At 44.1% G+C, this 21,468-nt stretch overlaps 1 pseudogene; it reads right to left on the bottom strand.

Annotated features, from left to right (window-relative positions):
* Window positions 1-1,016: 1,016 nt before the first annotated feature.
* On the bottom strand, window positions 1,017-19,909 carry LOC132648667 (ribitol-5-phosphate xylosyltransferase 1-like; annotated as a pseudogene).
* Between the last annotated feature and the right edge of the window lie 1,559 nt (window positions 19,910-21,468).

Below are 21,468 nucleotides of genomic sequence, written 5' to 3'. Positions count from 1 at the left end.
GAGCAAAATCCTCATGGAAACTGAAGTTTTTAATGTTTTTTTTTTCTTACTGCAATAAGCAGTGTTTTAACATATAATGCTGTTTCCCTAAAGTTTGCAATTTCTAATAACGGTATATAAAATAAAACGTGTTATCAAGTGCAATGTTTTGGGACTATATACATGGTGTACTAGCCACAACTTGCTAATTCACATACAAATCACCTCAGAGTTGATACAGTTTGTGAAAGCATGTAACACCCACTCAGGCACCTTTCAATTATATTAAAATAATTTCCGTGTTATATAGTAGAGCCATTAAATTCATTGACACTATCTAACTTCCGCCATTGATCAGCATATATCCTGCTACTGACATGACCAGATGTCAGCCCTAGTAAATAGTACTGTATCAGTTAGTTCTTTATTTTAATGTGTCATATGCACTTGTGTGCATGGAAGACAGAAGAACATGTCAGGATCTACGGAGCAATACTTACAGATGGCTGAGTGTGTGCCATGCATGCTGGGCACTGAACTCAGGCTATATGCAAGAATAGTGAGCACTTTCAAACACTGAGCCAGCACTCCAGCCCATACAGTGGGTTAAAGTCAGTGAGCACGGTCAGTAAATGCTAGCTTCTTGATCTCGGTAGAACTGAACCTGAGTCACCTGTCTACCTATCCATCCATCCACCAATCTATCTATCCATCTGTTTGACGTGTTTGTGTGTGCATGCTGGTGGGGTAGTCACATGTCAGCACATGAGACTCACTTCTCTCCTACCGTGTGGTTTCTGGGGGACTGAACTTAGTTCATCAGGCTTGGCAGTAAGCACCTTTAAACACTCAAGTATCTTGCCAGGTGAGCCTCAGTAAAATATCGCCATTTCTTTGATCTTGTATACAGCAGTAGCCAAAAAGGAGAACATTTGGTCCCTTCTGTGAAACTGAGTTGATGGAGCCGCCTTATCAAGTGCTGTACATATTCACACTTAAGAACACACACTTACAGTTAGGTATGATTAACCTTTATTATTCATAAAAAATGAGCTTTCTAAAATATTAGTAAATTTCCACTTTAGTTCTGTTTTGAAGTGTTGGTACCAGTGAAGTAACATTTTTCTTCTTTGAAACTTTTCTGGTAAAGTTACAGTCTTCTCCTTTTCTAAAATGGCAGGAAGATCCTTCCAGTCCTTGATGAAGATAAAGGGGGCACCCATGGCCTTGAGTAACTGCAGAGGAGCGCTGTGGTGACTGGACATGTTTCCACAGTGGCCAGCTGTCATCACATCTTCTACCACAGGAATGGAGCCAAACGAGCAGGCCTCATATATTCTGTAACACTCTGTGTTCACTCCTACAGGACACAAAGTGAGGTCACTCTGAAGCAAAGCATCTTGGTAATTCTTAAGTCTTTCATTTGTCTCCTGAGGCTGCCACCTAGGAAATTAAACAAACAACAAAGAAATCCCTGTAAGTTTTCCTTTCCTATGGCATCTTTTTTGAAGCAAATCTTTTAATGTCAGTTATAAAAAATGTGAACACATCATAGAGATGATAAATATGAGAGGAATTGAAAATGTTGGACCAAACACATTTCATAAAACTTCTTGAAGGCTTGGGGGTGTGGGTATAGCCCAGCTGCTAGAACTCAGACCTAGTATTGATCATCATCTATCCATAAACTGGGTATATAATTCCCTAATTCTACAAGTTGGGAGGCATAGGAAGAATCAGGAGTTTAACATCATCCTAGGCTAAATACCGAGTTTGAGGCCAGCCTGTGCTACATGAGACTGCCTAAAACAAGTTTTTTGTTTTGAACATTTGAAAATAATCTGAACATTTTATTGCTGTATATTTAAAAATATCCGGTGATCAATCTTCGAATGGGTATATTCATTCAGTCCGTAATTCCCAAGTGTTTAGTTCTCTCGTCTTACTCTGATGCAGCTGTGCTGTATCCAGTGGTGGGCATTAGGTCTTTGAGTTAAGTCAGGACATTTTCTAGAAAGTCTGATGCCCTGTGAGGAAAAGCACAGAGGGGCTTCTGGAGTGACAGAGCTGCATTTTCGTATGGGTGATTACTGAATGTTTCACTGCCAAGGGCTCAGAATCAAGAGCTGTATGTGAACAGGCAGGCTAGTGCAGAAGAGTAGAGAAGAGTAGAGTGGGGAAGAGTAGAGAATAAACAAAGATGAAGGTCATGCTTGTGCTTGTTATGCCCAAGAACTGGTAGGGAGGCCAGCAAGGTGGAAGTAGAGGAACTGAGGTGAACAGTCAAAAACTATAAAGTCTGCTCACAGAAGACTGACCTGTAGTGTTCTGATGAGGGAACGACATAAGCAATAAACATTTTAACATTCAATCTGGCTGTGGTCTTGAGAATGGAATGAATATATAGGCCACATACATGCAAAAGCTGAGCCTGGCATTCTTTTCCATTTGTATTCTCTTAGTGAAATAAGCACCAGTCTCTAAAGGGAAACTGAGGAGGTGTCAAGAGGTTAGGACAGAAGGTATAAAGCAGTCTTTGAGGACAAAGGGGGAATAATTTAGGAAATAGATGAGTGATGGGTTCTTCAGCTTTCAAACTGTCTAAACTTATGCACAGCTGCGTGAGTATGGCTATGGAGTGGGCAGAAAGGGAGACTAGACAGGTAGGGTTTGCTAGATGGGGGAATTAGAAAGGGGAACATATATGCAGGGCTGGTTGACTGTAGAATTTAAGCCGTGTAATTCAGAAGTTGATACAGGGACAGGAAGAACAATCAGGGGATAGTAAAAACCATGTTGTAAATTCCAGCTGAACTGTGGAGTCCCATTACAGACAATGAGTTAGAATGGCAAGATAGGATGGTTACCAACAGAAATGCTAGAACTCGAGGTCGTGGAGAGACCTTGTGGTATGTGAAATGCAAGTGGTCATTTAGGAAATGACCATAACAGGAAATGGCTGAGCGAAGCCTATGATCTATGAAGGGGAGCAAGGAAAGAAACCTTATACCAAGGTGATGGAAGGATTGCCTAGACTTAGAAGTCACCAAGAATTCAGACAAGACTGGTGTCAGCCAGAGGGGCACTGGAGCTCCAGTCTTTAAGGAATCAGGGAGGTAAGGTGAAGGTGAAGGCTCAGGGCTACAGAGTTCCAGTTACACACACTGGCATGAGACTGAGAACTGGTGTTTCGGGTGCCGAAGGACAGAATGGTCTAGAAGCAGCAGGAGCACAGAGGGTACTACCTGACCTCTAGCTAAGCTCAACCAGAACCATTTTATTAGTGCTTTTTCTTCCAGCAAGACATTCCTCTCTCATACCACCTCTCACTCACCAGCCCTTCAGCTGCTGTGTAAGCACCCCCTGTGCCTTATGTCCTTTGCTTTGGCTCCCCTCTCTAAATGGACCCTGCTGACTCCTGTGCCCTCTTCAGGCCTGTATATAATGTAGCCCTCCACCTGGTGCTCTCCTTCGCTCCTTGAAAACAAATGTTCTACCCTCTACCTCAGTCCTCTCTGTGGCCTTCTTGTCTTTAATTCTTTTCTTACACGGCATTACCATCTCCTGACACACACTGTTTTACTTGTCTCCTCCAACAAGTGCTATGAGGGCACTGTTTTTGTTTTGTTTTCACTGTTATTATGAGTAAGATGGTTTCTGGCATTTGCCAGTTGTTTGGTAACTCAGAGTAAATGAATTTAATACAATTACATTAACAGTAATTGTATTAAATTCATAGTAATTAGTGATATCCATCTAGAAGGCAATTTCTGTCACAATTAAAAAATAAATTTTTAGATCTAGAAGCATATGTTTTAGGCATCCATTCCCTGGCCACTCAGCTTTATACTCCATGTGTTTATTTAATAGCAAAAGAAATTATTGCAAAATGACTTCCATTACTCCATCAATACTTTCTTCCTGAGTATAATGGGAAAGACTGGAGAAAAGCCAGTTTCCTAAGTTTTAGTTACTGCTGTACCTTCAGACAGGAGGCTGGAATAAGCAGTTACCATTGTTTCTCTGGAAACCTATTTGTACACAAGGTGACATTCGGATTGGAGAGCAACAGGAAGGAACCATGCAAACATTGAACTTACTGCTCTCTTGCAGAAACCCAACAAAGTTTACCACCTCCATCTTGTTTCAAAATGTTCATTAGTGCTTGTCTTGATGAGTTTTCATAGACAGTTCCTAAAAAATTACATATGTAGGGCCTCTCATCATGCATCATCGACGTGCTGGCTTCAACCACGGGAAACTTTCTGTATCTATAAAAGCAAGTAATGAAGTACTATATGGTAGGATGCCCCACAGCTTGGCTTGTTAAGCCATGTGTTAAGGACAATGGTTTCTAAGCACATTGTACACCACAGACATAAACAGTCCTATTTGTCCACTAAAAAGAAAATGTACTGTTATAATCATGAACTCTGAAAAGTTAATTTCAAAAAAAAATCCATAGAATAAAACAATGAATAAAACCTGTATTGGTATGACGTTCTTTTGAAATGTATACACCTTACCCTTGTTCATTCCAATGCTGATTTCTCCCCGCCCCCCAACTGTCTGGTTTCAATCCGGATATTGCCTTGTAATTACTTATTTTAAGCATCCTGTCTCAACTGTGTGTAAACAGGCCAAAATAAAGAAATTAGACACAATGTTGTGCTGGGAGGAGCCACAAGACAGGAAAAAGGGAGGAGCCAGAGGGCAGTGGGAGGAGAGGAGAGGTAGGAAAGAGAGCTGGAGGACAGATTGTGGAACTACAAGGGGATGGACTGGACATATTTCACAAAAAGCAAGTATAACGTGGGAAATCTAAATGTTAGGAAACCATGAGGGCTTGGAGGTTTAGGATGGAGTAATTATTGCCCAGCACTGTGTTCTAGGTTAACTAAATAAACCCAGTGTCTGTGTGTTGATTTGGTTATACAGCTGCTTAGGACTAACAGCAGTGTCACTAGAAGATATATTAATCACCACTTACAACAAACCTGTTATTATACAGAGGAGGCTCATTCCACTGGCACTGGTTTGCAAATAAATGTGTGCCTGTAGTCTATGCTGTACACAAGATTATTATGGCATTTTGGGTCAAATAACTTTTTGTTTGAAAGAGTGCCATAGACTGCACCATGTTTAATAACATTCCTGGGCTCTACCCCCTTGACACCAGTTGTTATAATTCCCCCTCTTCAGTTGAGACAACCAAAAGGTTTCCAGATGCTACCCAATGTCTCCTCATCAGGAACAGGGTGAGGCTGGCAACACCAGAATTACTATGCTTCTGTCTTCTATTAGGTGAGTAGGTGATGTCATACAATGTGGAAAAAGTATAAATATTTCTACAAATACAGGCACTTTTCAATAAATAGATTTTTCTGAAGGTTGGGTGTACTTACAAAGTTTTTGAAATTTTAAGGATGGTCCCAGCCTAAACCTGTTCGCCTGGAATGTTGTCCATGTAGGGGTGGGAATACCTGTCCCTGGCATTTCTCTAGTGACATCTGTACAGCTAAAGCAGTCTGAATCTACAAATGGTGGTAACCAGTGACATAATAACAAATGTCGGATTTAATTCTATCAGTGAGATGATTCACTTCATCAACAAATATCTGAGTACCTACTGTGTATAAGCATTATTTTAAAATTTCCTGTTTTTTATTTATGTGTATATAAGTATATTTGTGTGCCTGCTTGTCTCCATGTGTAGCCAAGCACCCACAGACTTCAGAACAGGGATTCAGAGCCTTGGAACTGTAATCACACATGGCTATGTGACACAGCTTGTGGGTGCTTAGAACTGAATCTGAGTTTCCTATATGAGCAGTAATTGTTCTTAACTGCTGAGCCACCTCTATAGCCCATTTCTACAGAACTATTTTAAATCAGGGAAGAAAACTCCTGACCTCAGAAAGTTTATATACTACTGAGAGCCTATCTCTTACTACTAAAATCTATCCACAGAAAGTTTAAAAAATGTTTTCCATTTTTTTTTAAACTGGAGGATGATTATATATTGAAGACCCTAAACTATCATTTAAGTTTTTTACAGTTGAGATTAACATCAAGTCAGCCAATTACAAACACAAGGGAAGTCTATACAGTATATAAAAATATTGCCACAACAGTATTTGTTTTCATTAGATGTATGGCTCTGTCTTTGTTCATTCTCTGGTAAACATCTCCTCGGGACACTAATAAGCTTAAAATTTTATCCTATATCCATTTTTAGAACAAACAAGTACTCTTCAGTTCTCCTCAGAAGATGGTAAAATAAAACAAAGCAGTTACTATTGCCACTGAGGCTCGAGGCCACTCTTTTTGATGGTAGGAAAGATAGGCCTGCTTCATCACCAGTGAGCTTACTGCCATTTAAAACACCATCTTCCCTGTTCTGTTCAGAAAACCCGAGGGATGCCTTTCTTATCTTGTACTTACGTTGCTACACCTAAAGGCCACTGGAAAACATCTGCGCCATTAATCCAAGGGCTGTCGTATGTTATGAAAAGCAGGTCCACAAAGCCTCCATTTCTTTTGAGGAACTGCATTATCCAGTCATTGTCACAGTATTCATTTCTAAGCAAGACAACAGCCAGATGCTGAAGTTTCTGGGTTTGCATTAAATTCTGTGCATAAAGTAACCACTGGGTGGCATGGAAGATCTTTGCTTTTTCTCTTCCATTTAACACAAGGACCACATTGTCCATGTCTATGGAGAAGTACCCTGGAACCACACCCGGGCCAGTGATGAAGCTGTCGAAAACACCACACCACAAGCAAGAGATAAACAAAACTGAACAAAGGAAATTTCAATGGTTTTATATAAAATCTAGAATAAGATTTAATTAATATTATCTTTGGCAGTGCAATTTGTATAATGCAAGTTCTTCTGAGCAAGTGGGACAGAATAATAGAAAGCTTTGGATGTAGAAATTCAGCTAGTATATGAGAGTGGACTCTCATTTCTTCACTGAAGGCAAGGCAGTAAGATACAATGTAAAGGAAAGCATCAAGCTTCAGGAGATTCTGACAATAATTAAAAGGATTTGTGTGCATGCCTGCCAAGGTGTTCTTGTGACATCCAGAGGACTTTTGGAGAAGTTGGTTCTCTCCTTCCACCATGCAGACCTTGGGGTTGAATTCAGGTTGTCTGAGTTAAGGGCAACCACTTTTACCTGGCAACTCATCTTACCAGCCCTTAAAGGATAATTTTATGTAAATTTGAAAGTACATAAAAATAAGTATTGAAAAATACTTATATATCTTCCATCAGTAGAAATATAAAAATTTGAGTGAAATTATACATTAAACTCCTAATAGCAATTCTCTAGTGAAGAATAAAAAGAGTAGGAAACAAAGAAAAGGCTTTTATTGGAAACAATTCTGTTAGGAGGAAAGTTAAACATAGAGAATTCCTGACAGCTGAGATATATTAAGTCTGAGTGGTTAGCAAGTGGGAGAATGTTGTATTTTCTTCTTTGCAATATATTTTTAAGAGTCTTCATAAAAGGAATAGACATGCTCCATAACTCACACTGTCATCCGCTGCCCCAAGCAATCACTGCTGCCGAAGTGTTCTGAACTTTGGGAGTCAAAGTGCAAGGGAATGAGCAGTTGGGAAGTGAAAACAGTGAGTGTGGACAACCATTCTAAAATTCAGGATGATGATCAACGGAAAGTAGTGGGGGAGGAAAATGAAGGAGAGAGAGGCAGCACCTGACAGAACATGGTCTGAGAAGAGAAGGATGGAATGCACAGAACATCCTGGAGTAGGGAGATCACCTCCTAGAGAGCTCAGGGTGAGGGAAGGCCATGAGAGAGAAGGGGTAAAGATGCCTGAGCATCTAGTTAAGGGAGAGAATTACGGATGCCCTCATTCTTGGTGTGCTAGGAATAAGAATGTGCGCCCCACTCCCTGTCCATGTGGCGCTGGGAACCAAAGCCAGATGTGTGCATGTTCAGTGAGAGTTCTACCAACTGAGCTGTATTTCCAACCCCTAGCTACTACACTTAAAACAGGAAAATTTCCTACTATACACTAACATTACAAAAATAAGGCTTGTGTATGAGTAGTATAATGTACAGAGTGAGTGCTGTGTTCTAATCATCTAAGGTTATTACTGATAATCCATTAACTGAAAATAATCATGTACAGAATTCTAATTTGCTCTTGTGGGTTACTCAGCATATGTGTAAGCATCAGAACTTACAATTTTCAATATATTTTTCTACCGCTTGCCTCAACTGAAAAATGTCTTCAGAGTAACCACTTCCATATAGAAAGCCCAGAGGAATCATTTCAGTCCGAAGTAACTGTGCAAACAGTATAGTTTGGAATTCACAAAGTCAGTACCAGTGTAAGTTGACTGAGACTACAACTTACGATTCCATAAGACTTCATTAATTTTGGATACATTATCTACTACTTTTCATTGTTTAATAGGGTATTTTAAAAGTCTGTCAAAGAACTTGACTACAAAGTTCTCTAAGAGGAAAGAACACGGTTTCTTCCATGATGACGTAAAATCTTGCATACAAACCTCAGAAAGGCAAACTGGGCTTAGCCTTTCTTGGTGGTAGTTAACAATGTTTTCTATCACTGTGGTAATACCAAGTAATTATAAGCTTAAGGATGACACGCATGACTGTGCCTTCAGGGAAGAAATGAGAGTCTCACATATTCCATTCTATAGACTACTTGAATTCCAGAAACTTCTCTGCAGTGTTAGTCCACTGACATGTTCACCTCTCAACTACAAACACAGAGAGCAATTAATGCATGCAATAGACATTCACTTTTTTTTTGGACTGGCCATTGAACCCAAGGTGTTACACATTCTATGACAGCCTTCCTGCCACTAAGATCCACTTACTCTTTCAAGGAGTGAAATCTAACTAGTGTGAAGTTTAGGAGTATACACACAACCTACAATGAGATTAGAACAATGAGGCTAAATACCTGTTTACACTGCATGTATGATTCCTCTGAGAGAGTCAGGCAATGACAGCTAGGGAGATAGCTGAGTTGGCAAAATGCTTGTGCCGTGAGCATGAGGACCTAAGGACAATTCTTGAACCAAGATAAAAGGCTGATGTCGTGACGGAGAGGCAGATCCCTGGTGCTCACTGTCCAGACAGCCTAGCCTATTCACTAAGCTTCCACGAGAAACCTTTTCTCAAAACCAGCTGGTTGCTGCAGGCTGCCGAGGTGGGTATGTGGGCACACATGTGAACATAAGTTTGAAGAGAGAAGTGGTGGGTTGTACAGAGAAGGAAATGGAGGGGAGAGAATGCAGGTTGAACTGGATCATGTATTCATGATCTAACATGTATTCATGTCCTCATGTACTAAATTATGATGTACACCTGTTCCCAGCACTGAGGAGGCAGAGGCAGGCAGACTGTTGTGAGTTTGAGGCCAGCCTGGTCTACAAAGCAAGTCCAGGGCAGCCAAGGCTACACAGAAAAACACTGTCTTCAAACAACAATAACAAAAACCAAGTAAATATGTAAAAACAACTAATATTTATTTCCATTAAAAGCCAACTGGAAACAGTACCTTCATGATAAAACTATGTTTTTTCTAATTAAAATCATCTTAATTCTATTTGAAACTTAAGAAATTACACAGTGATAAGTAAGTTAAATAAAAGTAAAACCCTTGAAAGTGTTGGTAATGCACTGTTTTTTTAGAATCTAAAAATCAAAACAGAAACAGTTTTGAATTTTGGAAAAAAAGGGAGCCTATATAATTACGTAAATCATAGTAGATATGACATAAAATGTTTTAATAAGTAAAAGTTGGACTCTGAGTATTTCCAGGTTAACCTAACTAGGAATAAAAGAAAATCATGAAAGTAATGTTTACTTTCGTCCTCTAAGGCATAGACCATTGTGTTCATTTACCAGTCAAGTGTATAAAATGTGGAACATGAAGTTTTCCATATCATCAGCTAAAACCAACATGGAAATAAGACTCCCCAGGATTTATTTACAGACTTTTAATTTCTTTCTTCTCTGCACTGGGGACTGACCCCGGGGCCTGGCACATGCCAGGCAACTCATCTGCCACTCAGGCAGGTCTCCAGCTTTCCCTCCAAAATTACCTTGAAATGTCTAATTTAATAAGAAAACGTTTACTAAAGTGTAAGCAGGACCTATTTATTTTTTTATTCATTCCCAGGATTGATTTCTGTCTTCTTCCCAAGCTGAAGCATAAAGATATAAAACAGGTTTATAAAAGTATATATATACTGTGCATACTATATGATAAAATATAGAGCATTCTTATGAGAGTACATTCCCTCCGGTAGGTCCATGAGACGTCACGCGGCAGGCAAGGTCAGTGTTGTCTAACAGTACCTGTACTGTGTTCTTTCTACAATCAACTGTCCTTCCCTCCATTGCGCAGTCATGTCCGGGGGATCAAGAGTGCCTTCGAAAACATGTTCCCACAGATACAAAACTGGTAGTCAAAGCACAAAACCAGACACATCTGTTGTTTAGCCGTTTTAGAATGTTAGGAAAATGAATGTTTTATTCTTTTCTCTTTTGACTCTGAGCTGAGACGTTTCTCTCCATGTTCGGTTGCAGGCGGTGACCAAGACATTCCTCGGTCACCTATCGCAACTTACTGTATGTGGGGTAGACTTCAGTGGCTGTAGTTGTAAAGATGACAGGACATTTTACTCATACAGAGGAACCCCAAATGTCACTGAACCCTGGCTACCCATCATATTCTGAAGCAAAATGTATATTATAAACTAAAATACCATCATTATTAGAATTAATTTAATATTGTGACTGGAGAGACTAAATGTCTTGTGCTGAAGCCACAAGTACACCAAAGCATTCAGTGTGTCAAGAGGATAGATATCACCTCCTCATTTGATCAAAGGTCCTTGAAGGCATGATCTGCTCTGCAAGCTGACACTTCATCCTGTCTCCTAAGGGCAACCACGATGCTTTGTTTTGTTACATGAGGTAACATTAATATGCAGGCCTACAACCTCTGAGAACCCCTTGTCAGTTATTTTGAAAGATATTCTTTGGTCCATTTCCATTATGCCATGCTGTTAAAGCCACACTAAAAACCAGTGTGAAAATGTGGGCCATTGTATAAAACATCCAAATGTGTTAGGCTAAATAATGCCCCGCTTCTCCAGGTCATACCGTAATCTCTAGATCCTGTGACTATTGTCTTACACAGCAGAGTGTCTCAATGTGACCTAGCTGCTGAGATGCAGAGCCTTCCAGAGACAGACTCCCTCCTTGAGGTAGGGAGAAGATGTAACGTTCTCAATCGGTACACAGGCAGTTCACTACAGCAGCCTCAGCAAACTGTGCTATGTGGGTAGAACATGGTACCTGGAAGGCAGGTGCCACTGTAACAAACAGTTACATGTGGAAGGGGCTTGGAAACTGGGAAATGGGGGAGCTGGAAGAACTCTGAAGAGTAACTTTTTTTTAATTTTATTTTTATAAGCAAAGTCTACTTTAGATTGCCTGAAACAGACTGCAGAATAATTCAGATGCTCACAGTTCATTTAGTGAGCAAGACTCAGAAGACAGCAAGGAACACAGTAGAGAAAACCTACATTGCCTTAAGGACACACTCACTGAAACTGACTTCGTTAAAGGAAATACACAATCTAGCAAATTCCACACCAGGACAGGACACAGTTTATACTGTCTTCTCAAGCTTTTCCTCTTACACTGACTTACCAATGGCTGCTTTGCCCTACATTTGTACACTGTGTTCGTGTTTCTCTTATGTGGGCTTGTTTAATATTTGCAGATGATCTTCTGGGCTCCTCCAAGGGGCTTGGGTCACTTTTCCAGCCCCACCCCCTGCAGCTCCAGAAGGCTTGTCTTCTTAGCTCCAGAAGGCTACATTCCATTGCTGTTGCTCTTCTTGGTGGTAATCTTATGTTACTGCAACTGGGATGGACTTCCCCAATAGCCTCTCAAAGGCTCTCTGCATGGTCCCTTTAATCCTGGGTCTTCAACTGCTGGTGAGGCTGCACCTTCACCAGTGGCCTCTCCTGGCTTCCTACAGAGCCAAGTCTCAGCTGATCTCCACACTCCATCATGCTTTCAAAACCAGTATCACCTGGGTGACTCGTACACTACCAAGTTCTGTTGCCAACAGCCTTGGCCACCTCTGGAACACAGCACCTGTGTGTTGACCCCGAGAAAACACTTTCCAGAAGGCTTTACGTTAATGATGCTGGGCTCTTAAGCGCTGCTAGTTCCTCAGCTGAGGCTGACCAGCACTGATTGTCTCAGTCACACAAAGCTTTCTCTTCAACGGTGCTGGTCTTTTGTTAATCACAGCTGATTCTTCAGCTCCAGCTGTACAGACACCACAGATTCCTCACACAAATGGCCCAGCAGAGTCTTTGCTTTCCTCTGAAACTTGACAAGCCAGGCCTCTATTGTCAGCACCGCTCTCAACATCCTTATCTTCCAAGATCCAGCAGCTGCCCACTAAGCTGTCAACACTCAATGGTTTTTTCATCCAAAGTTTTAAGTCCTTCTGCAATCCTCCCAAAACATCACGGTCAGCTCAGTCTCACAGCAACACCGCACAATCCTGGTACCAACTTGTCTTAGTTAGGGCTGCTATTACTACAATGAAACACTGTGACCAACAAGAAAGTCAGGGAGGAAAAGGTTTATTTGACTTACATATCACTGAAGGAAGTCAGGACGGGAACTCAAGCAGGGCGGGGACCTGGAGGCAGGAGCTGATGCAGAGGCCATGGAGGGGTGCTGCTTACTGGCTTGCTCCTCATGGCTTGCTCAGCCTGCTTTCTTATAGAACTAGGACCATCAGCACCATTCAGAATTGGCTGGGCCCTTCCTCATCAATCACTAATTAAGAATATGACCTACAGCTGTATCTTATGGATCAATTGAGGCTCCCTCCTTTGAGATGACTCTAGCTCATGTTAACAAAAGACTAGCCAGGACAGATACCAAGGGACCTTGGGGATCTTCCTGCCTCTGCCTTTCCATCCCTGGGATTACTGTGTCCCGGGACAGAACTGGGACCTTTGGACCTTGTTCTTCTTTGCAAGCACTTTACTGCTCGAGCCTTTTCTCCAGCCTGGATCTTCTAATGTCTTTCATTAAACTCTTTATTTATATGCATTTTTGATCTTTTTGTTTCATTTTTTATTTTTTTCGTGTGAATTTAGTTATTTTCTATTGTGATTTCTGAGAAACCTGCGCAGTTAGACAGTTTAACTGTGTAGCTCACATAGCTATTCTTTGTTGTCAACTTGGCTACATCTGGAATGAACAAAAGCCAAGGTTCTGGGTACACCTGTAAGGGACTTTTCTTAATTGAATCACTCCAAGTGTACAGACCCACCTTTAATCTGGCCACTCCTTATGGTGGGAGCCCATACAAAGGAGGTGAAAGCAGGAAGCTCTCTCCTTGCCTGCTTCCCCTCACTCTCACTGGCAAGTCCACTTCTTCACTGGCATTAGAGCCTACTTCTTCCAGGATTCCAGAATATGCTGAAGACCTGCTGAGACATCCAGCCATAACCAAACAACTATTAGCCCCTTGGACACTCCTTTGGAGACAGCCATTGTTGGAATAGTCAGGCCACAGCCTGTAAGCCATCATAATAAATCCCGTTTACACTTTCCTGTACATATTCAATCTTTTAGTTCTGTTTCTTCACTGAACCCCAACTAATACAGTAGCCTAGTATGTCCCCTAACTCAGGCAATCCCTCTACCACACCCTTCCTGAGCTCTGGAATTACATGTGAGAATCAAGCATGTCTCCATCCTATTAATTTACATCGGGGACTCAATTTTCCCTCTAGGACCCACCCCAAATCCATTTCCAAAGCATAGTATGCAAATATATTCTATGTTGGTCCATTCTTTTATGATGGAAATGATCATGACTGAATATGACAGAAAGGAGGGTTTAGACCAAGCATTTTGTCTCGCTGCTGCCACTAACCACTTCTGATGGCCTGTGGGATGTGTGACACCTCGAGCCCCTTAGTCGATAGGAATGCTGCTGGTGCTTGGGGTGCCAGGCCGAGGGTTCTCAGGTTCTTGGCCTCTTCCTCAAGAAGGAGCTAAAGCCATGCAAACATTACTTTCCTCAAAAGCTAAGTGATAGTATCGATCAGAAGGAAACATGCTGTCAAGAGTGGCAGTGGCCTGTACAAGTGAGGGTACACAGTGCCCCAGTTAGTTTGGGGCTTCCTTTTCTGGGGTTCAGGGGGAGGTTATAAGCCATTCACCAACCCTAGACTGTTCTCCCTGGGCACATATCTATCAACAAGTCAAGACTAACGCCACAGCCTGTGTATCTAGGGAAGAGGCTAGAAAAACAGGCACCCTCTCAATACCTTCTACCAAAGTGTAAGGAAAAGAGAGCCTGACCTTTGCCTTCTAGAATATGGGCAGAGATCTGCAGCTGCTAAGATATCTTTTCGTGATGCTTTGCTCTGAATACTTACTCTCCCACCTTTCACCCTGACTGTTGAGTTGCAGCTAACCGTTCGTGTCTGGCCTAACTCTTTCTGCGTTCCTTCGAGTGCTAATACAATCTTGCTAAAATAAGGGATGGGATTTAATATTTTCATCGGTATAGGCTCCTGGAATATTCATATTCTGACTACACTGTGCATCAGTCACACGGGAAACCTTAGTAGGATTCTAAGAGCAGAAAACAGTTGTCCTAATGAGAGGCTGCTTGGGGTAGGTGTTCAGAATTACCGAGATGAGTGGAAAGAAGGCCGATCCATTGTAATTGAACTGTGACTCGTGCAGCATGGAAACAGATGGACCTGAGTACAAGCCCGATGCTCTTACAGGTGAGTAGGTGAAGACAAAAAGTGTACTGAAGAAACAATTAGTTTGTAGAGATGTGTTCAATGAAAAATGTCTTGTCAGCCCCATCACTGGCACTCAGGTAGTAAAACTCTTGATGTGCTTTAGTTCTGAGCTTCACATGAGTAGACTCAACTGGAGAATTCTTTTAACCAGTCAATATTTGGAACTTATGGTGTCTTTGCTCCTCAGAATGGCCTTCTTAGCACACCTCCTCAGAGCTTACTAGAACTTCAGCATCTCAGGCTTTCCTCCGAAGAAGGACCAGATCTCCCTGTGCCCCATACGTGCATTAGTCCTGAGAAGTGTCCTCTTAAGTGTGAAGTGGTGTGTCTGAGTTTAAGACAGACTCTAAAGTGCTCTGATGTTGGTTATGACGTTTCCCAGGACTGGATCCCAAACACTGTCACTGAACGTGTAAGTGCAAGCACTTTGTGAGGTCAGGGGTCACTGGGAGTCCAGACAGTGCTGGACATGTGTTGAGAGTCTGATGTGTGCTGTGATGCTCCAGAGTGATCCCTAAACACAAGGGAGCATGCTGTCTTCCTCTGTTTCATTTGTAATCCGTCTGCTTGGGGGCACAAGAATGTACCCTTCCATTTGAGGGGGGTCCCAGGACGGCCCATCAGACAGGAAATTCATTAAAGCCACAATTATAGCTAAAAAGTATGTGAACTTGGCACCAACGGTGCATTTCCATTTGCTATTTTAAAATTTGTTTCAGAGTCTGGGAAGATCCGTCAGTTGGTCAAGCGCCCACCGTGAAAGCATGAGTTTGGGTCTCCAGCAAATGTAAAAAGTCCTCAGTGTGATGGAGTGAGTCTGTAGGTTCCCAGCTGGGAAGGCAGCAGGAGAACACCTGGGCCCCACGGCCTAATCAACCTAGCCAAATGGGTGCACCCCAGGTTAGGAGGGAGACCCTGACTCAAGAGCTGAGGTGGAAAGAGGCTGAGGAACACGTGATGTCAGCCTATTTCCTTCACATGTATAGATGCATATGTACACATGCAAGTACACACATAGACACACACACACACACACACACACACACTGACACCATTCAATTACTCGGCACTGAAGCAAGCAATGCTTCTGTAAGTGACATTGTTTGGCCACAGGCCCTGGTGAATACCCCTACTTCCACCAGGGGTAAAGGGTCACATGGGACAGGAAGCTCTGCTTCTGGAAACTTGGACTATCCAGAGAGGGCTGGAATCTCACCAGCAGGCAAAGTTCTCATCATATACCTCTGAAGAGTGAAAAGATGTAAATTAGGAGGCTATAGAGAGAGGAGATGGCTAAGAAAACAGCCACCACAAGGTGGAGCCAAGTCACACAGGACTGATGCAGGAACCAGACTTCAGGTACCCCAGACTATAGCTGTCCACCATTTTCAAATTTGGGAGTCGGTTTGGTTCTTAAGTCTGAGAAAGATGATGGCACTGAAGGCCAGGTGAGGAACAAGATCCATCGGTATAAAGCCATGATCAGAAGTGCTCATCTTGCATGTGTGAACCTGCTTCCCAGTGGCAAGGAATTACAGGTCCACAGGAAACAGCAGACAGCGGGAAAGAAGAGTCAATCCGGGTGCAGGAAGATGTGTGCTGAAATTGCATCCTCGTTATGTCTGATTTACAGAATCTTTAGCCTCCAGATTCCATTATAGGAATATTAGGGGAATATCGGTGTCATCTTGTGGGGTTCTTGTGAGAATGTGTGCAAAATGCTCACTTTTAGCGATTAATTCCCAACTTGGAAATGTTAAGCCACAAACACTCAACATGTCATATTGATTGCTGAGTGAACACAGTGGTAGTTAATGTTGTCAACATGTGGGGGTCCAGAGGCATCCGGAGACAAACCTGTAGGCATGCCTGTGAAGGATTACCTACATGGGAAAACCCACCTTAACCTTGTATGGGGCTCTATTCCATAGGCTGTGCTCCTGGATTGAATAAAAAGCTAAGCAAAACTGACTATGAGCATTTAATTCTCTCAAGATCGAACAAAATACCCCAGGTTCCCCCTGAAATCCCTTCCCCAGGATGGACTGGAATTCAGAATAAAACCTGTTATCTCTTGTACTCTTTCTCACGGGATACCTTATCACAACTTCCAGGTAAGTTTGCATTACAGAGACCCTGGTGAAATCAAGCATGGGTAAGGCATTGTCTCTCATTTTTGAAATGTTCCCTGTTAAAGTCTGTTGAAGCTGAGTGTGGTGGTTGAGGAGAGGAGGCACCATGAGTTTGAGGGCAGCTGAGCCACACAGCATCTCTCTCAACAGGAACAGTAAGAGGCACAGATTATAGCGATGATCAAATGCAGTTGGTGTGTAGAAACTGCTCTGCTGCTGTGGCTGAGGCTGTAGGCCAATGCCTCCTGCGGTACCTATGCTGGTCTCAATCCCCGGGAGGAAGCACTCCTCCTTTCTTAGGCTCTAGATGCCTCAACTATAGGCCCGAGGTGTTCTGAATTTGTCCCCATAGGCTCTGCTGTTTGAGTGTTTAGGCCTCTTTCTGTTTGTCTCTCGGTTGCTGTCTCAGTATGGAAGCCCTCACTGCTGTTCCACCCCCATGCCTGCCTGCCACCCTGTGTGACACCGTGGTGGCCATGGACTCACCCTCTGAACCTGTGAGCAAGACCCCTTGGAAAGGCTTTCTTTTGTAAGCTGCCTTGGTCATGGTGTCTCTTTACAGCAACAGAAGAGTGACTAAGACAAGGCCTAAGCCAGAGGCCCTTCTGTTAAACAATTTTAAATAATCATCTCAATAAGAGTTTATTCCATTCCAGCGATCAAGGAAATAACACATTTTAAAGATGAGGAAACAGAGGCCTAGGGAGGTAGTGATTTTTTTCTTTTAATATACTATTTAGCAGCAGAGCTAGGATTCACCACTGAGCCCTCTGTACCTCCGACTCCGTTCTGGGATCAGGCAACAATTCCTCTTTAGTAGTTCAGTCTCTTCTCTCACATTGCTTTTCTCAGGTACAAATACGGAATAAACCCCAACAGCACCATGGGTGATAGGAATCCCAGGTCCAGGCTAGAGAGATGGCTCAGAATTTAAGAGCACTGGCTGCTTTTCTGAAGTTACTGAGTTCAATTCCCAGCAATCACATGGTGGCTCCCAACCATCTTTCGTGAGATCTGGTGCCCTCTTCTGGCCTTCTGGCACACATGCAGGCAGAATACTGCATAATAGATAAATAAATAAATCTTTTTTAAAAATGGGGTATTCACATTACCTTAAAAAAAAAAAAAAAAAACAAAACAGGAAATGAAGAATTCCAGTTCCACTTAAACGAATCCCACTTAAATGTGACTTTGATTTTAACCCCCTCAGGCTGCCTGTGTCAGCTCTTGCTCTCCCCAGGCTGACCCATCATTTCTCTGCCAATTATCATTACAGGACAACAATCTCATCATGGCATTCCTCTGCTTACAAGACTCCCGGTGCTCTGCACGGCACAGGAGGGCTCCCCTGGGTGGCTCTGACCTTCCTTCCTGGCTTCTGCACTGGGCATTCTGGAGCTTCTCTGGACACCGGCTATTTGGTCAGATTCACATGCCATCAGGGCAGCCCAGAACTGAGTTTCAGACCCCTTGGGCTCAGCGGTCAGTCCTAGCCCCCACCTACTTCCTAGCATCAAAAAAAATCACAGTCTAACCTCATATGCAGTACACAGAAAAACAAGTCCTTTGGGGCTGGAGCTCAGGTGCCAGAGGGCTTCGCTAGAATGCCCTAAAGCCTGGGTTTGTTCCCCAGAACTACAGAAAACCAGATGTGGAGGCATCTGCCTATAATCTCACCATTTAGTGGGTAAAAACAGAGGCATCAGGACTTCAAGGTCATTCTTTCCTACTTTGCAAATTTGGGGCCATCTTGGCCTCATGAGATCTTGTCTCAATAAACAAGTTCAAGGCCAGCCTGGTCTACATGAGACCTGATGTCCAAAATAAAAGAGCCTTACTCTTACATCCTATTCTGATATAGAACAGAATATCGCTAAAAATTAAATTGAGGCAATTAGCAAGTTAAAAAATGCCAGCTCAATGTACCTGCATATGTTTAAAAATGTGAAGTATTTTTTGTCTTCTATCATACCTAAACTTTGAGTGGATCTCTGGAAAAGCTGCAGAGTGATGGGTGGGAGGTGGGGTAGAGAGGTGGAGGAGGGGTGGTGATGGCTCAGGAATAGTCTTGCATGTATGAGGCCTTGGTTAATCCTCCACCACTGCAAAGTAACAATCAATTGTTGAAGAGCTGTTTTTCTATAACACCTTATTCCCCAACCTGCCTCACGCACTGTATGCTTTTCCTCCCGTCCATCTCCCCAAGTCCTGAACTTGGATGACACTATTATTCCCACAGCCTGCAACTCTTTATTTATGCAATACACGGTTAAGATACTTCAGGACAGCTGACTAACGCCAACTCCCCGGTCTTGGCTTATGTTTGTTCACCTACTAAGGGAGCAGTCTAAAAGTCTCTCAGACCCTTAGATCTTGCAGTGAAAACATTTTGGCATCAGACACGCCTTTGCTATATATCACTCAGCATTTGATACACTGGTTGAGAGTAGCCAGAAAAGGTCCTAAAGGGTAAACACAGCCGGATGAAAGCCAGCGACACCTAAGTATGACCAATGCCAAGTATACCGCTCTTTCCCTGTCATCCTAGTATCTGAGCTACATCTGGGATCCAGAGGGCGATGGTGCTAAGGCAGTTTTCCTCCCTGCCTCAACTGGACAGCTTTGCCCTCTTGTGCTTTTTGACAGGCAGGTCCTTCACAATCCAATGTTCAGTTGCCTCCTGGGGTCTAGCATCTTGGATTCTTTAAGGGCGACACCAGACTCTGGACTTCCTCCACTGGAAAAAACTGTCCAGAACCCACACAGAAGGCGTCAAGAAAGTCTGTTCCTAGGTTCAGAGGAGTCTTCGGGCAAAGACCACCTCTTGGAGCCCAGGAGGAGCAAGGCTCAGCGAGCTCCGCCCAGGGCGGTACCGCTGGTGCGCGGGCCCCACTCTGGTTGGCCACAAGGGGCCTCCATCTTCCAGTACGAGCTCAGAGCTGGGACCGGGGCGAGGGCGGGGAAAGGGTCGGCCCGGAGTGCGGTCCCCTTGGGCGATAGGGCCTCGCCTCGCCGAAGTGCCGGGGGCCGGGGCAGCCGCGGCCTTCCTCCAGGCGCCAATAGCGCAGGGCTGAGCGCGCGCTGAGGGCTGGGCGGCCGTTGGCGGGGGGCGCGGCTCCGGGTGCGCGTGTGGCCGCGGCCGCCAGGAGGCAGCAGCGGCCGGTAGGCGGCGGAGACCAAGCACAGGCGCCAGGCGACCGAGGCAGCAGAGGACCCTCGCGGCGCCGGCTCTGGAGACGCGTTCCCCGCCGGCGCCGAACCGGGCGCGTCCGAGGCGCGTCGCCGCCGCCGCCCTTCGAGCCCCGCCGATCAGACTCGCGGGGGTACGGCCATCCCTTTGGCCTGCCGGGCGTCGGCAGCAGCGGCGGCGTCCTAGCCCCGGGGCTCAGACAGGAAGGGAGGAGGCGGCGGCGGCCGGCGGGGCGCGACCCCCGCGAGGGTCTCCACAATGCTGCTCGATATGGAGGAGGTACAGTACTCCAGACAGAATAAAGCCACAGCTACCGAGGCACTGTGTTGTCAGTGAGCCCAAGCATTCAACAGAACATCTTAATGTCGATGTGCAAGTGAACAGTTAGTTTGTTTTTGACACTGGTGCAAAAACAATAAAGAAAAGGTAAATTTTTTCAAGAAATGATGTTCGAATAATTAGATATCCATGAGCAAAATAGTTACACTTTTTGCAGCCTATGAAAAGTTACCTTGAAGAGGACTGTAGATTAAACATAAAATTATTATAAAGTGTTTAAAAGAAACCATAGAAAATGATCTCCCTTACGTTGAGGACTGATGATAAGTTTCCATATATGACTCCAAAAGCAAAATCTCTGAAAAAAATATCTACAGCAGCAGATTGAAAGAAAATGTTAGCGAGTCATATACACGAACAATGCAAAATGTAGTCTCAGTACAAGAAAACCAATGCCTGGTGGAAAAAATGGGCAAAATATTGGAAGATATTTGTATCATTTTTTTTCTTTGATGTGAAAAACAAACAAAACAGCAGACAAAAGCAAGCTAAGAGCAGGGAGGTGTCTGTTGGGTCTTGGTTTGCAGGTCCTGGCTAGCAGGAGACCCAGCCTGCAAGGCCGGCTGTGCCAACTCGGGCGAGCGGATGGCTGGGGGTCCGGGGTGGGGGCGACTCCTGGCCGCTTCCTCTACGGCTGCGGGGTGGACGCGGGGACCGCGCCAGCGCCGCGCACCATTGTTGAGACCCTCGGGGGGGTCGCGCCCCGCCGGCCGCCGCCGCCTCCTCCCTTCCTGCCGGAGCCCCGGGGCTGGGACGCCGCCGCCGCTGCCAAAGCCCGGCAGGCATAAAGGATGGCCATCCCTGCGCGAGTCCAATCGGCGGGGCTCGAAGGGCGACGGCGGCGATGCGCCTCGGATGCGCCAGATTCAGCGCCGGCGGGGAAAGCATCTGTGGAGCCGGCGCCGCGAGGGTCCTCTGGTGCCTTGGTCGCCCGGCGCCTGGGCTCGGT

This window comes from Meriones unguiculatus, chromosome 17 (assembly GCF_030254825.1).
Source record: "Meriones unguiculatus strain TT.TT164.6M chromosome 17, Bangor_MerUng_6.1, whole genome shotgun sequence".
Lineage (NCBI taxonomy): Eukaryota > Metazoa > Chordata > Mammalia > Rodentia > Muridae > Meriones > Meriones unguiculatus.
The sequence above is the reverse complement of the archived record's forward strand: the minus strand, read 5'-3'. Positions and strand labels throughout refer to the sequence as shown.